The following is a 14,243-nucleotide window of genomic DNA, read 5'->3' as shown; positions in this document are numbered from 1 at the left end:
ATGATATTCCTCAGAATATGAGAAAGAGGCAGGGGGTCCACAAGGCTCCCAGAAGCCCGGGGGGCGGGCCGGGGGTGGCGGCTGGGAGCCCGATCGCGGGGGGTGCCTGCACCCCCCGCGATGGGGCTCCCAGAAGCCCGGGGGGCGGGCCGGGGGTGGCGGCTGGGAGCCCGATCGCGGGGGGTGCCTGCACCCCCGGCGATGGGGCTCCCAGAAGCCAGGGGGGCGGGCCGGGGGTGGCGGCTGGGAGCCCGATCGCGGGGGGTGCCTGCACCCCCGGCGATGGGGCTCCCAGAAGCCCGGGGGGCGGGCCGGGGGTGGCGGCTGGGAGCCCGATCGCGGGGGGTGCCTGCACCCCCGGCGATGGGGCTCCCAGAAGCCCGGGGGGCGGGCCGGGGGTGGCGGCTGGGAGCCCGATCGCGGGGGGTGCCTGCACCCCCGGCGATGGGGCTCCCAGAAGCCCGGGGGGCGGGCCGGGGGTGGCGGCTGGGAGCCCGATCGCGGGGGGTGCCTGCACCCCCGGCGATGGGGCTCCCAGAAGCCCGGGGGGCGGGCCGGGGGTGGCGGCTGGGAGCCCGATCGCGGGGGGTGCCTGCACCCCCGGCGATGGGGCTCCCAGAAGCCAGGGGGGCGGGCCGGGGGTGGCGGCTGGGAGCCCGATCGCGGGGGGTGCCTGCACCCCCGGCGATGGGGCTCCCAGAAGCCCGGGGGGCGGGCCGGGGGTGGCGGCTGGGAGCCCGATCGCGGGGGGTGCCTGCACCCCCGGCGATGGGGCTCCCAGAAGCCCGGGGGGCGGGCCGGGGGTGGCGGCTGGGAGCCCGATCGCGGGGGGTGCCTGCACCCCCGGCGATGGGGCTCCCAGAAGCCCGGGGGGCGGGCCGGGGGTGGCGGCTGGGAGCCCGATCGCGGGGGGTGCCTGCACCCCCGGCGATGGGGCTCCCAGAAGCCAGGGGGGCGGGCCGGGGGTGGCGGCTGGGAGCCCGATCGCGGGGGGTGCCTGCACCCCCGGCGATGGGGCTCCCAGAAGCCAGGGGGGCGGGCCGGGGGTGGCGGCTGGGAGCCCGATCGCGGGGGGTGCCTGCACCCCCGGCGATGGGGCTCCCAGAAGCCCGGGGGGCGGGCCGGGGGGTGGCGGCTGGGAGCCCGATCGCGGGGGGTGCCTGCACCCCCGGCGATGGGGCTCCCAGAAGCCCGGGGGGCGGGCCGGGGGTGGCGGCTGGGAGCCCGATCGCGGGGGGTGCCTGCACCCCCGGCGATGGGGCTCCCAGAAGCCCGGGGGGCGGGCCGGGGGTGGCGGCTGGGAGCCCGATCGCGGGGGGTGCCTGCACCCCCGGCGATGGGGCTCCCAGAAGCCCGGGGGGCGGGCCGGGGGTGGCGGCTGGGAGCCCGATCGCGGGGGGTGCCTGCACCCCCGGCGATGGGGCTCCCAGAAGCCCGGGGGGCGGGCCGGGGGTGGCGGCTGGGAGCCCGATCGCGGGGGGTGCCTGCACCCCCGGCGATGGGGCTCCCAGAAGCCCGGGGGGCGGGCCGGGGGTGGCGGCTGGGAGCCCGATCGCGGGGGGTGCCTGCACCCCCGGCGATGGGGCTCCCAGAAGCCCGGGGGGCGGGCCGGGGGTGGCGGCTGGGAGCCCGATCGCGGGGGGTGCCTGCACCCCCGGCGATGGGGCTCCCAGAAGCCCGGGGGGCGGGCCGGGGGTGGCGGCTGGGAGCCCGATCGCGGGGGGTGCCTGCACCCCCGGCGATGGGGCTCCCAGAAGCCCGGGGGGCGGGCCGGGGGTGGCGGCTGGGAGCCCGATCGCGGGGGGTGCCTGCACCCCCGGCGATGGGGCTCCCAGAAGCCCGGGGGGCGGGCCGGGGGTGGCGGCTGGGAGCCCGATCGCGGGGGGTGCCTGCACCCCCGGCGATGGGGCTCCCAGAAGCCCGGGGGGCGGGCCGGGGGTGGCGGCTGGGAGCCCGATCGCGGGGGGTGCCTGCACCCCCGGCGATGGGGCTCCCAGAAGCCCGGGGGGCGGGCCGGGGGTGGCGGCTGGGAGCCCGATCGCGGGGGGTGCCTGCACCCCCGGCGATGGGGCTCCCAGAAGCCCGGGGGGCGGGCCGGGGGTGGCGGCTGGGAGCCCGATCGCGGGGGGTGCCTGCACCCCCGGCGATGGGGCTCCCAGAAGCCCGGGGGGCGGGCCGGGGGTGGCGGCTGGGAGCCCGATCGCGGGGGGTGCCTGCACCCCCGGCGATGGGGCTCCCAGAAGCCAGGGGGGCGGGCCGGGGGGTGGCGGCTGGGAGCCCGATCGCGGGGGGTGCCTGCACCCCCGGCGATGGGGCTCCCAGAAGCCCGGGGGGCGGGCCGGGGGGTGGCGGCTGGGAGCCCGATCGCGGGGGGTGCCTGCACCCCCGGCGATGGGGCTCCCAGAAGCCCGGGGGGCGGGCCGGGGGTGGCGGCTGGGAGCCCGATCGCGGGGGGTGCCTGCACCCCCGGCGATGGGGCTCCCAGAAGCCCGGGGGGCGGGCCGGGGGTGGCGGCTGGGAGCCCGATCGCGGGGGGGTGCCTGCACCCCCGGCGATGGGGCTCCCAGAAGCCCGGGGGGCGGGCCGGGGGTGGCGGCTGGGAGCCCGATCGCGGGGGGTGCCTGCACCCCCGGCGATGGGGCTCCCAGAAGCCCGGGGGGCGGGCCGGGGGTGGCGGCTGGGAGCCCGATCGCGGGGGGTGCCTGCACCCCCGGCGATGGGGCTCCCAGAAGCCCGGGGGGCGGGCCGGGGGTGGCGGCTGGGAGCCCGATCGCGGGGGGTGCCTGCACCCCCGGCGATGGGGCTCCCAGAAGCCCGGGGGGCGGGCCGGGGGTGGCGGCTGGGAGCCCGATCGCGGGGGGTGCCTGCACCCCCGGCGATGGGGCTCCCAGAAGCCCGGGGGGCGGGCCGGGGGGTGGCGGCTGGGAGCCCGATCGCGGGGGGTGCCTGCACCCCCGGCGATGGGGCTCCCAGAAGCCCGGGGGGCGGGCCGGGGGTGGCGGCTGGGAGCCCGATCGCGGGGGGTGCCTGCACCCCCGGCGATGGGGCTCCCAGAAGCCCGGGGGGCGGGCCGGGGGTGGCGGCTGGGAGCCCGATCGCGGGGGGTGCCTGCACCCCCGGCGATGGGGCTCCCAGAAGCCCGGGGGGCGGGCCGGGGGTGGCGGCTGGGAGCCCGATCGCGGGGGGTGCCTGCACCCCCGGCGATGGGGCTCCCAGAAGCCCGGGGGGCGGGCCGGGGGTGGCGGCTGGGAGCCCGATCGCGGGGGGTGCCTGCACCCCCGGCGATGGGGCTCCCAGAAGCCCGGGGGGCGGGCCGGGGGTGGCGGCTGGGAGCCCGATCGCGGGGGGTGCCTGCACCCCCGGCGATGGGGCTCCCAGAAGCCCGGGGGGCGGGCCGGGGGTGGCGGCTGGGAGCCCGATCGCGGGGGGTGCCTGCACCCCCGGCGATGGGGCTCCCAGAAGCCCGGGGGGCGGGCCGGGGGTGGCGGCTGGGAGCCCGATCGCGGGGGGTGCCTGCACCCCCGGCGATGGGGCTCCCAGAAGCCCGGGGGGCGGGCCGGGGGTGGCGGCTGGGAGCCCGATCGCGGGGGGTGCCTGCACCCCCGGCGATGGGGCTCCCAGAAGCCAGGGGGGCGGGCCGGGGGGTGGCGGCTGGGAGCCCGATCGCGGGGGGTGCCTGCACCCCCGGCGATGGGGCTCCCAGAAGCCAGGGGGGCGGGCCGGGGGTGGCGGCTGGGAGCCCGATCGCGGGGGGTGCCTGCACCCCCGGCGATGGGGCTCCCAGAAGCCCGGGGGGCGGGCCGGGGGTGGCGGCTGGGAGCCCGATCGCGGGGGGTGCCTGCACCCCCGGCGATGGGGCTCCCAGAAGCCAGGGGGGCGGGCCGGGGGTGGCGGCTGGGAGCCCGATCGCGGGGGGTGCCTGCACCCCCGGCGATGGGGCTCCCAGAAGCCAGGGGGGCGGGCCGGGGGTGTCGGCTGGGAGCCCGATCGCGGGCGGTGCCTGCACCCCCGGCGATGGGGCTCCCAGAAGCCCGGGGGGCGGGCCGGGGGTGGCGGCTGGGAGCCCGATCGCGGGGGGTGCCTGCACCCCCGGCGATGGGGCTCCCAGAAGCCAGGGGGGCGGGCCGGGGGTGGCGGCTGGGAGCCCGATCGCGGGGGGTGCCTGCACCCCCGGCGATGGGGCTCCCAGAAGCCAGGGGGGCGGGCCGGGGGTGGCGGCTGGGAGCCCGATCGCGGGGGGTGCCTGCACCCCCGGCGATGGGGCTCCCAGAAGCCAGGGGGGCGGGCCGGGGGTGGCGGCTGGGAGCCCGATCGCGGGGGGTGCCTGCACCCCCGGCGATGGGGCTCCCAGAAGCCAGGGGGGCGGGCCGGGGGTGGCGGCTGGGAGCCCGATCGCGGGGGGTGCCTGCACCCCCGGCGATGGGGCTCCCAGAAGCCAGGGGGGCGGGCCGGGGGTGGCGGCTGGGAGCCCGATCGCGGGGGGTGCCTGCACCCCCGGCGATGGGGCTCCCAGAAGCCAGGGGGGCGGGCCGGGGGTGGCGGCTGGGAGCCCGATCGCGGGCGGTGCCTGCACCCCCGGCGATGGGGCTCCCAGAAGCCCGGGGGGCGGGCCGGGGGTGTCGGCTGGGAGCCCGATCGCGGGCGGTGCCTGCACCCCCGGCGATGGGGCTCCCAGAAGCCCGGGGGGCGGGCCGGGGGTGTCGGCTGGGAGCCCGATCGCGGGCGGTGCCTGCACCCCCGGCGATGGGGCTCCCAGAAGCCCGGGGGGCGGGCCGGGGGTGTCGGCTGGGAGCCCGATCGCGGGCGGTGCCTGCACCCCCGGCGATGGGGCTCCCAGAAGCCCGGGGGGCGGGCCGGGGGTGTCGGCTGGGAGCCCGATCGCGGGGGGTGCCTGCACCCCCGGCGATGGGGCTCCCAGAAGCCCGGGGGGCGGGCCGGGGGTGTCGGCTGGGAGCCCGATCGCGGGGGGTGCCTGCACCCCCGGCGATGGGGCTCCCAGAAGCCCGGGGGGCGGGCCGGGGGTGTCGGCTGGGAGCCCGATCGCGGGGGGTGCCTGCACCCCCGGCGATGGGGCTCCCAGAAGCCCGGGGGGCGGGCCGGGGGTGTCGGCTGGGAGCCCGATCGCGGGCGGTGCCTGCACCCCCGGCGATGGGGCTCCCAGAAGCCCGGGGGGCGGGCCGGGGGTGTCGGCTGGGAGCCCGATCGCGGGGGGTGCCTGCACCCCCGGCGATGGGGCTCCCAGAAGCCAGGGGGGCGGGCCGGGGGTGTCGGCTGGGAGCCCGATCGCGGGGGGTGCCTGCACCCCCGGCGATGGGGCTCCCAGAAGCCCGGGGGCGGGCCGGGGGTGTCGGCTGGGAGCCCGATCGCGGGCGGTGCCTGCACCCCCGGCGATGGGGCTCCCAGAAGCCCGGGGGGCGGGCCGGGGGTGTCGGCTGGGAGCCCGATCGCGGGCGGTGCCTGCACCCCCGGCGATGGGGCTCCCAGAAGCCCGGGGGGCGGGCCGGGGGTGTCGGCTGGGAGCCCGATCGCGGGCGGTGCCTGCACCCCCGGCGATGGGGCTCCCAGAAGCCCGGGGGGCGGGCCGGGGGTGTCGGCTGGGAGCCCGATCGCGGGCGGTGCCTGCACCCCCGGCGATGGGGCTCCCAGAAGCCCGGGGGGCGGGCCGGGGGTGTCGGCTGGGAGCCCGATCGCGGGCGGTGCCTGCACCCCCGGCGATGGGGCTCCCAGAAGCCCGGGGGGCGGGCCGGGGGTGTCGGCTGGGAGCCCGATCGCGGGCGGTGCCTGCACCCCCGGCGATGGGGCTCCCAGAAGCCCGGGGGGCGGGCCGGGGGTGTCGGCTGGGAGCCCGATCGCGGGCGGTGCCTGCACCCCCGGCGATGGGGCTCCCAGAAGCCCGGGGGGCGGGCCGGGGGTGTCGGCTGGGAGCCCGATCGCGGGCGGTGCCTGCACCCCCGGCGATGGGGCTCCCAGAAGCCCGGGGGGCGGGCCGGGGGTGTCGGCTGGGAGCCCGATCGCGGGCGGTGCCTGCACCCCCGGCGATGGGGCTCCCAGAAGCCCGGGGGGCGGGCCGGGGGTGGCGGCTGGGAGCCCGATCGCGGGCGGTGCCTGCACCCCCGGCGATGGGGCTCCCAGAAGCCCGGGGGGCGGGCCGGGGGTGTCGGCTGGGAGCCCGATCGCGGGCGGTGCCTGCACCCCCGGCGATGGGGCTCCCAGAAGCCCGGGGGGCGGGCCGGGGGTGTCGGCTGGGAGCCCGATCGCGGGCGGTGCCTGCACCCCCGGCGATGGGGCTCCCAGAAGCCCGGGGGGCGGGCCGGGGGTGTCGGCTGGGAGCCCGATCGCGGGCGGTGCCTGCACCCCCGGCGATGGGGCTCCCAGAAGCCCGGGGGGCGGGCCGGGGGTGTCGGCTGGGAGCCCGATCGCGGGCGGTGCCTGCACCCCCGGCGATGGGGCTCCCAGAAGCCCGGGGGGCGGGCCGGGGGTGTCGGCTGGGAGCCCGATCGCGGGCGGTGCCTGCACCCCCGGCGATGGGGCTCCCAGAAGCCCGGGGGGCGGGCCGGGGGTGTCGGCTGGGAGCCCGATCGCGGGCGGTGCCTGCACCCCCGGCGATGGGGCTCCCAGAAGCCCGGGGGGCGGGCCGGGGGTGGCGGCTGGGAGCCCGATCGCGGGCGGTGCCTGCACCCCCGGCGATGGGGCTCCCAGAAGCCCGGGGGGCGGGCCGGGGGTGGCGGCTGGGAGCCCGATCGCGGGCGGTGCCTGCACCCCCGGCGATGGGGCTCCCAGAAGCCCGGGGGGCGGGCCGGGGGTGTCGGCTGGGAGCCCGATCGCGGGGGGTGCCTGCACCCCCGGCGATGGGGCTCCCAGAAGCCCGGGGGGCGGGCCGGGGGTGTCGGCTGGGAGCCCGATCGCGGGGGGTGCCTGCACCCCCGGCGATGGGGCTCCCAGAAGCCCGGGGGGCGGGCCGGGGGTGTCGGCTGGGAGCCCGATCGCGGGGGGTGCCTGCACCCCCGGCGATGGGGCTCCCAGAAGCCCGGGGGGCGGGCCGGGGGTGTCGGCTGGGAGCCCGATCGCGGGCGGTGCCTGCACCCCCGGCGATGGGGCTCCCAGAAGCCCGGGGGGCGGGCCGGGGGTGTCGGCTGGGAGCCCGATCGCGGGGGGTGCCTGCACCCCCGGCGATGGGGCTCCCAGAAGCCAGGGGGGCGGGCCGGGGGTGTCGGCTGGGAGCCCGATCGGGGGGCGTGCCTGCACCCCCGGCGATGGGGCTCCCAGAAGCCAGGGGGGCGGGCCGGGGGTGTCGGCTGGGAGCCCGATCGCGGGGCGTGCCTGCACCCCCGGCGATGGGGCTCCCAGAAGCCAGGGGGGCCGTCCGGGGGTGGCTCCTGGCAACCTGATCTGGATATTTGGAAGAGTATCACAAGGGGTTGTCCAGTGTCTGTGATACTGAGATTAATATCTGTCTCTCGGCCTTGGAATATTGAGAAGGATGAAACAGGGTGAATGTCCACCCTGTGCCACATTGCGAGTGATATCAGCCTGTCCCCTCCATGGATATTAGGAACAATATCCCAGACTGGGTGTACGCCTCCTGCTGTACAGAGTGCAATATCATCCTCTCCCTTCCAGGATAGTAATTACAATATCACTGGGCGGGAGCACACAGCCTGTGAATTATTATCATCCTCTCCAACTCCGTATACTAGGAACTATATCTCAGAAAAACTGTCCCCTCAGTGCCATATTCGGACTAATAGCAAAGGCTTCTTCCGGGAATATTAGGAGCAACATTACCGCGTAGCTATCCATCCATTGCTATAATTGGAGTCATGTGATACTCTACCCCCGTTCATATTAGGATCAGTGTCACGTGGTGAGTGTACACCTGCTGCAATATTAAAACTAAAGTCCTGCTTTCCGACCCTGGTTATTAAGAACAGCATCACAAGTAGGTTTACACTTCCTGTGGAATGAGGAATAATAATATGATTATTAATCATCAATGATCGATTTTAATAATTATCAATGATACTAAAAATTCATAAGATACCATTATTAATTATGGATAATGATTTTCAATACATGATTATGCCTGCTTTCAATTAATTATTAATATTAATGTCATCAAATAATATTATTAGTTCCTAATACTAATCATTATTGTATTCCCAGCATCACTGGGTATTGATTTAAGTCACATTAATTGCTAATATCATAATATTATTATTAATAGTGATATTACTAATAATTATGATTACAAATGGTTAACCTTTTAAACCAGTATTCATTTTTACTCTCTTTATTGTGATCATTAATATCAATAATTATTATTAATATTAATATAATTATTACTATTAATGATTAATAGACTTGCTCCTGATGTAAACCCGGGAGAGGGCGATGTTAATTTCTATATCACAACGGTGTACACCCGCCGTGACAGAGTTTCCAAGTTCTGCTTGGGAGAGGAGGATATGACAATCAGTTTCACTGGAAGTAGAAACAACGGTGGGATACTGTTCTGAATATTCAGGGAGGAAGAGGCTGATGTGACTCCTAATACAGAGGGGGTTACTCCCTCTGAGGGTGTGCACACTGGGGGTGTACAATCGTCTGAGAAGGAGTTGAAAATTTTCCGATGGGGAGATGATATTCCTCAGAATATGAGAAAGAGGCAGGGGGTCCACAAGGCTCCCAGAAGCCAGGGGGGCGGGCCGGGGGTGGCGGCTGGGAGCCCGATCGCGGGGGGTGCCTGCACCCCCGGCGATGGGGCTCCGAGAAGCCAGGGGGGCGGGCCGGGGGTGGCGGCTGGGAGCCCGATCGCGGGGGGTGCCTGCACCCCCGGCGATGGGGCTCCCAGAAGCCAGGGGGGCGGGCCGGGGGTGGCGGCTGGGAGCCCGATCGCGGGGGGTGCCTGCACCCCCGGCGATGGGGCTCCCAGAAGCCAGGGCGGCGGGCCGGGGGTGGCTCCTGGCAACCTGATCTGGATATTTGGAAGAGTATCACAAGGGGTTGTCCAGTGTCTGTGATACTGAGATTAATATCTGTCTCTCGGCCTTGGAATATTGAGAAGGATGAAACAGGGTGAATGTCCACCCTGTGCCACATTGCGAGTGATATCAGCCTGTCCCCTCCATGGATATTAGGAACAATATCCCAGACTGGGTGTACGCCTCCTGCTGTACAGAGTGCAATATCATCCTCTCCCTCCCAGGATAGTAATTACAATATCACTGGGCGGGAGCACACAGCCTGTGAATTATTATCATCCTCTCCAACGCCGTATACTAGGAACTATATCTCAGAAAAACTGTCCCCTCAGTGCCATATTCGGACTAATAGCAAAGGCTTCTTCCGGGAATATTAGGAGCAATATTACCGCGTAGCTATCCATCCATTGCTATAATTGGAGTCATGTGATACTCTACCCCCGTTCATATTAGGATCAGTGTCACGTGGTGAGTGTACACCTGCTGCAATATTAAAACTAAAGTCCTGCTTTCCGACCCTGGTTATTAAGAACAGCATCACAAGTAGGTTTACACTTCCTGTGGAATGAGGAATAATAATATGATTATTAATCATCAATGATCGATTTTAATAATTATCAATGATACTAAAAATTCATAAGATACCATTATTAATTATGGATAATGATTTTCAATACATGATTATGCCTGCTTTCAATTAATTATTAATATTAATGTCATCAAATAATATTATTAGTTCCTAATACTAATCATTATTGTATTCCCAGCATCACTGGGTATTGATTTAAGTCACATTAATTGCTAATATCATAATATTATTATTAATAGTGATATTACTAATAATTATGATTACAAATGGTTAACCTTTTAAACCAGTATTCATTTTTACTCTCTTTATTGTGATCATTAATATCAATAATTATTATTAATATTAATATAATTATTACTATTAATGATTAATAGACTTGCTCCTGATGTAAACCCGGGAGAGGGCGATGTTAATTTCTATATCACAACGGTGTACACCCGCCGTGACAGAGTTTCCAAGTTCTGCTTGGGAGAGGAGGATATGAAAATCAGTTTCACTGGAAGTAGAAACAACGGTGGGATACTGTTCTGAATATTCAGGGAGGAAGAGGCTGATGTGACTCCTAATACAGAGGGGGTTACTCCCTCTGAGGGTGTGCACACTGGGGGTGTACAATCGTCTGAGGAGTTGAAAATTTTCCGATGGGGAGATGATATTACTCAGAATATGAGAAAGAGGCAGGGGGTCCACAAGGCTCCCAGAAGCCAGGGGGACGGGCCGGGGGTGGCGGCTGGGAGCCCGATCGCCGGGGGTGCCTGCACCCCCGGCGATGGGGCTCCCAGAAGCCAGGGGGGCGGGCCGGGGGTGGCGGCTGGGAGCCCGATCGCGGGGGGTGCCTGCACCCCCGGCGATGGGGCTCCCAGAAGCCAGGGGTCGGGCCGGGGGTGGCGGCTGGGAGCCCGATCGTGGGGGGTGCCTGCACCCCCGGCGATGGGGCTCCCAGAAGCCAGGGGGGCGGGCCGGGGGTTGCAGCTGGGAGCCCGATCGCGGGGGGTGCCTGCACCCCCGGCGATGGTGCTCCCAGGAGCCCGGGGGGCGGGCCAGGGGTGGCGACTGCATGCCCGATCGTGGGAGATGCCTGCTATTAATCCCAATATAGCACAGAGAGTACAGCTCTTCTGAGATATTGTTCCTAGTATACGGAAGGGGAGAGGATGATAATGATACGCAGGTTGTGTGCTCCCGCCCGGTGATATTGTTATTACTATCCTGGAAGGGAAAGGATGATATTGCACTCTGTACAGCTGGAGGCATACACCCAGTCTGGGATATTGTTCCTAATGTCCATGGAGGGGACAGACTGATATTACTCGCAATGTGGCACATGGTGGACATCCACCCTGTTTCATCCTTCTCAATATTCCAACACCGAGAGACTGATATTACTCTCCGTATCACAGACACTGTACAACCCCTTGTGATACTCTTCCAAATATCCAGATGATGTTCCCCGCTCCCAACCCGTCCGGCCCCCCCTGGCTTCTGGGAGTCCCATCGCCAGGGGTGCAGGCACCCCCCGCGATCGAGCTCCCAGCCGCCACCCCCGGCTCGCCGCCGTGGCTTCTGGGAGCCCCATCGCTGGGGTTGCAGGCACGCCCCCCGATCGGGCTCTCCGCCGCCACTTCCGGCCCGCCCCCCTTACTTCTGGGAGCCCCATCACCGGCGGGTGAGGCACCCCCTGCGTTCGAGCCCTTGGCAGCCACCCCTGGCCCGCCCCCCTGGCTTCTGGGAGCCAGAATGAGATTAGTAAAAGGGACCATGGAAAACTGACTTGCTCCTGAACCGTGGGAGGGTGGTGTGAGATGGTTCCTTTGATGAAGCAGAAAGCAGCCCTCGCCAGACACTAAGTCTGCCACTCCATTGACCTTGGACTCTCAGCCTCCAGACTGTGAGAAATTAGTATCCGTTGTTCATAAATCACTCAGTCTAGGTCAGGCACAGTGGCTCACGCCTGTAATCACAGCACTTTGGAAGGCTAAGCCAAGTGGATCAAGAGGTCAAAAAATCGAGACCATCCTGGCCAACATGATGAAACCAAATCTCTACTAAAAATACAAAAAAAAAAAAGAAAATGCCAGGTATGGTGGTGGGCACCTGTAGTCCCAGCTACTCAGGAGGCTGAGGCAGGAAAATCACTTGAACTCGGGAGGTGGAGCTTGCAGTGAACCGAGATCGCACCATGCTCTCCAGCCTGAGCAACAGAGCAAGGCTCCATTTCAAAATAAATAAATAAATAAATAAATAATAAATAATTAAAATAAACGTCCCAGTCTATGGCACTTTGTCATAGCAGCCTGAATGAACTAAGACAGCTCAGTATGAATCAAACAGAAGGCCAGGTCACAGGAACCTAAAGGAAGTCCTCCTAGAAGCAGAATGACATCAGGGAAGAAGGAACAATGGCAGGAGGGGCAAAATAGGACCTCAGGGCTGTTCTAGGACACCCACGTCCCAGGCTGTGAGGCTACCTGTGGTGCTTGGCATCCTGCCAACCCAGATCAGTGGCACAGGTGCCTACCGGGAGCTGTGCAGCAGACCCCCTCTTGCTCAAGGAGCCTTCTCGGGACCAGTCTTCCGGACTGGCATTGGACAAGAGCTTTACAAATGTCCTCACAATTGCATCCATGGGCAAGAAATTCCACTTCTAGAATCATTCTTAAAGAAGAAGAAAAATGTTTAAATAAATAAATAAAACAATAAAATTAGACTCATTCTTGGAATGTTGCCAGGATATAGCTTACAAGATAGGAAAACAAGCTCAAATTATAGGAGTGTATTTAATAAAAGAAAAAAAGAAAGAAAAGAATAGAACAGTCAGAAGATGGTCATATTCTAGAAGAGCTGCAGGAATAAGGGAATTAAAAACAATATGCTCCAAAACCCTTTAGAGAAGGTATGCTTGGGCTCCAGACATTTGGCCTGGTTTTTTGGACAAAAGTGGTGAATTGGTCCTCTCTCCCTCTCTCTCTCCCTCTCTCTCTTTCTCCCTCTCTATGTCCTTCCCTCCATCCCTCTATCCATCCCTTTCTCTCTCTCTCCCTCTCTCTGTCTCTCCCTCCCTCCCTTTCTCCCTCTCTATCTCCCCCTTTCTCTCTCTCTCTCTCTCCCACTCTCCCCCGCCCCCTGTCTCCCTGCGTGCTTCTCTGTCTCCTCCCTGCATCCCATACACATCATGGTAGAAAGGCCCCTTAGGATCATCCCACATCCTCTGTGGCCATCCACACCTGCCAACCTGCCCTCTGATCTGTATACTGTCCTGGTTTATTCTGCCCACCTGAAAAAGCTCGGCCATGCAGGTAGAAGATGCTGCTGTTCTATTTCCATGATGCCAAATGCCTAGAAATTAAGGGGAAAAGGCATTCACCAAAAAAATGGGATTTTATGTTGAATCTTAGCATTTACTTCTGTTATCCTCCTTTTTTTTCTTTTGTTTAGGTCTGTGTCCTGGGAAGCTCTGGGATGAACATGACTCCTGAGCACAGACGCCGCCCTCACAGAGGTTCGTGTATGCTCGGCTTCATCCGCGGAACTTTACACTCACACTTGACTTGCCCACTTTACGTGTCTTTTTTTTTTTTTTTTTTTTTGGCCTGACTTTTAGAAAACCAATCTGAGAATAAAGTTTAAAAAGAGAGTTTCTGAACCCTTAACTGAGGTCAAAATCTTGGAGTGAAAGCCAAAGATGCAGTGTCCAAGGAGTCAGGGGAATGGGGGCATCTTCGAACCCAGAATCAGTCAGCAGTGGGGAGAAAACAAGGGCTTCTATGTGTGGCTCCCTGATGAGCACTCGGAAAGCAAATGCGTTTCAGTCCAGAAGAAGGTCAAGTGAGGAAATGACCTAAATGGGGCTTATTCCTTGCTCAGCCCTGAGACTAGGCTGGAGGCCCCAGGCAGGAGAGGGAGGGCCAGGCCCCATAAGCCTCTCCCCACGGAAAATGATGATGGGCCAGGAAGCTGCAGAGTGAGTCGACCTTCTTGCCCTCTCTGCAGAGGCCTGGCCCTTGTGAGTGAACCCCCTCACTCCCTCTTATTATTTAGTCTTGCTACTGTTGACATATTAAAGTTGGTGATCATTTGGAACATGAGTGCTAAACTGAATTTTGTTAATTCTAATAATTTATCAGAGCATTTTTATATTTCTAGGAAACAGAATTATACATTATCCTCAGAATTATTTTATCTTTCTTGTTAATAATAACAGTCCTTCAGTCGCCCTGCCTTCCCACTGGGTGTGAGTGCATCTCTGCTAATGTGGGGCATGAGAATGGATGCCAGAGGCAGAGCAAGCAGCTCAGAGGCCATAGCAGCTATTTATTTTTTTGTTTATTTATTTATTTATTTTGAGATGGAGTCTCACTCTGTTGCCCAGGCTGGAGTGCAATGGCGTGATCTCAGCTCACTGCAACCACCACTTCCTGGGTTCAAGTGATTCTCCTGCCTCAGCTTCCAGAGTAGCTGGGATTACAGGCACCCACCACCATGCCGGGCTAATTTTTGGTACTCTTAGTAGAGACGGAGTTTCACCATGTTGGCAAGGTTGGTCTTGAACCCCTGGCCTCGGGTGATTCACCCACCTTGGCCTCCTAAAGTGCTAAGATTACAGGCATGAGCCACCATGCCCGGCCCATTGTGGCATCTTAATCACAGAGTGAAGAAGGCCTGGACCCAGCGTG

This window comes from Macaca fascicularis, chromosome 20 (genome assembly GCF_037993035.2).
Source record: "Macaca fascicularis isolate 582-1 chromosome 20, T2T-MFA8v1.1".
Lineage (NCBI taxonomy): Eukaryota > Metazoa > Chordata > Mammalia > Primates > Cercopithecidae > Macaca > Macaca fascicularis.
Note: the sequence above shows the minus strand (reverse complement) of the source record.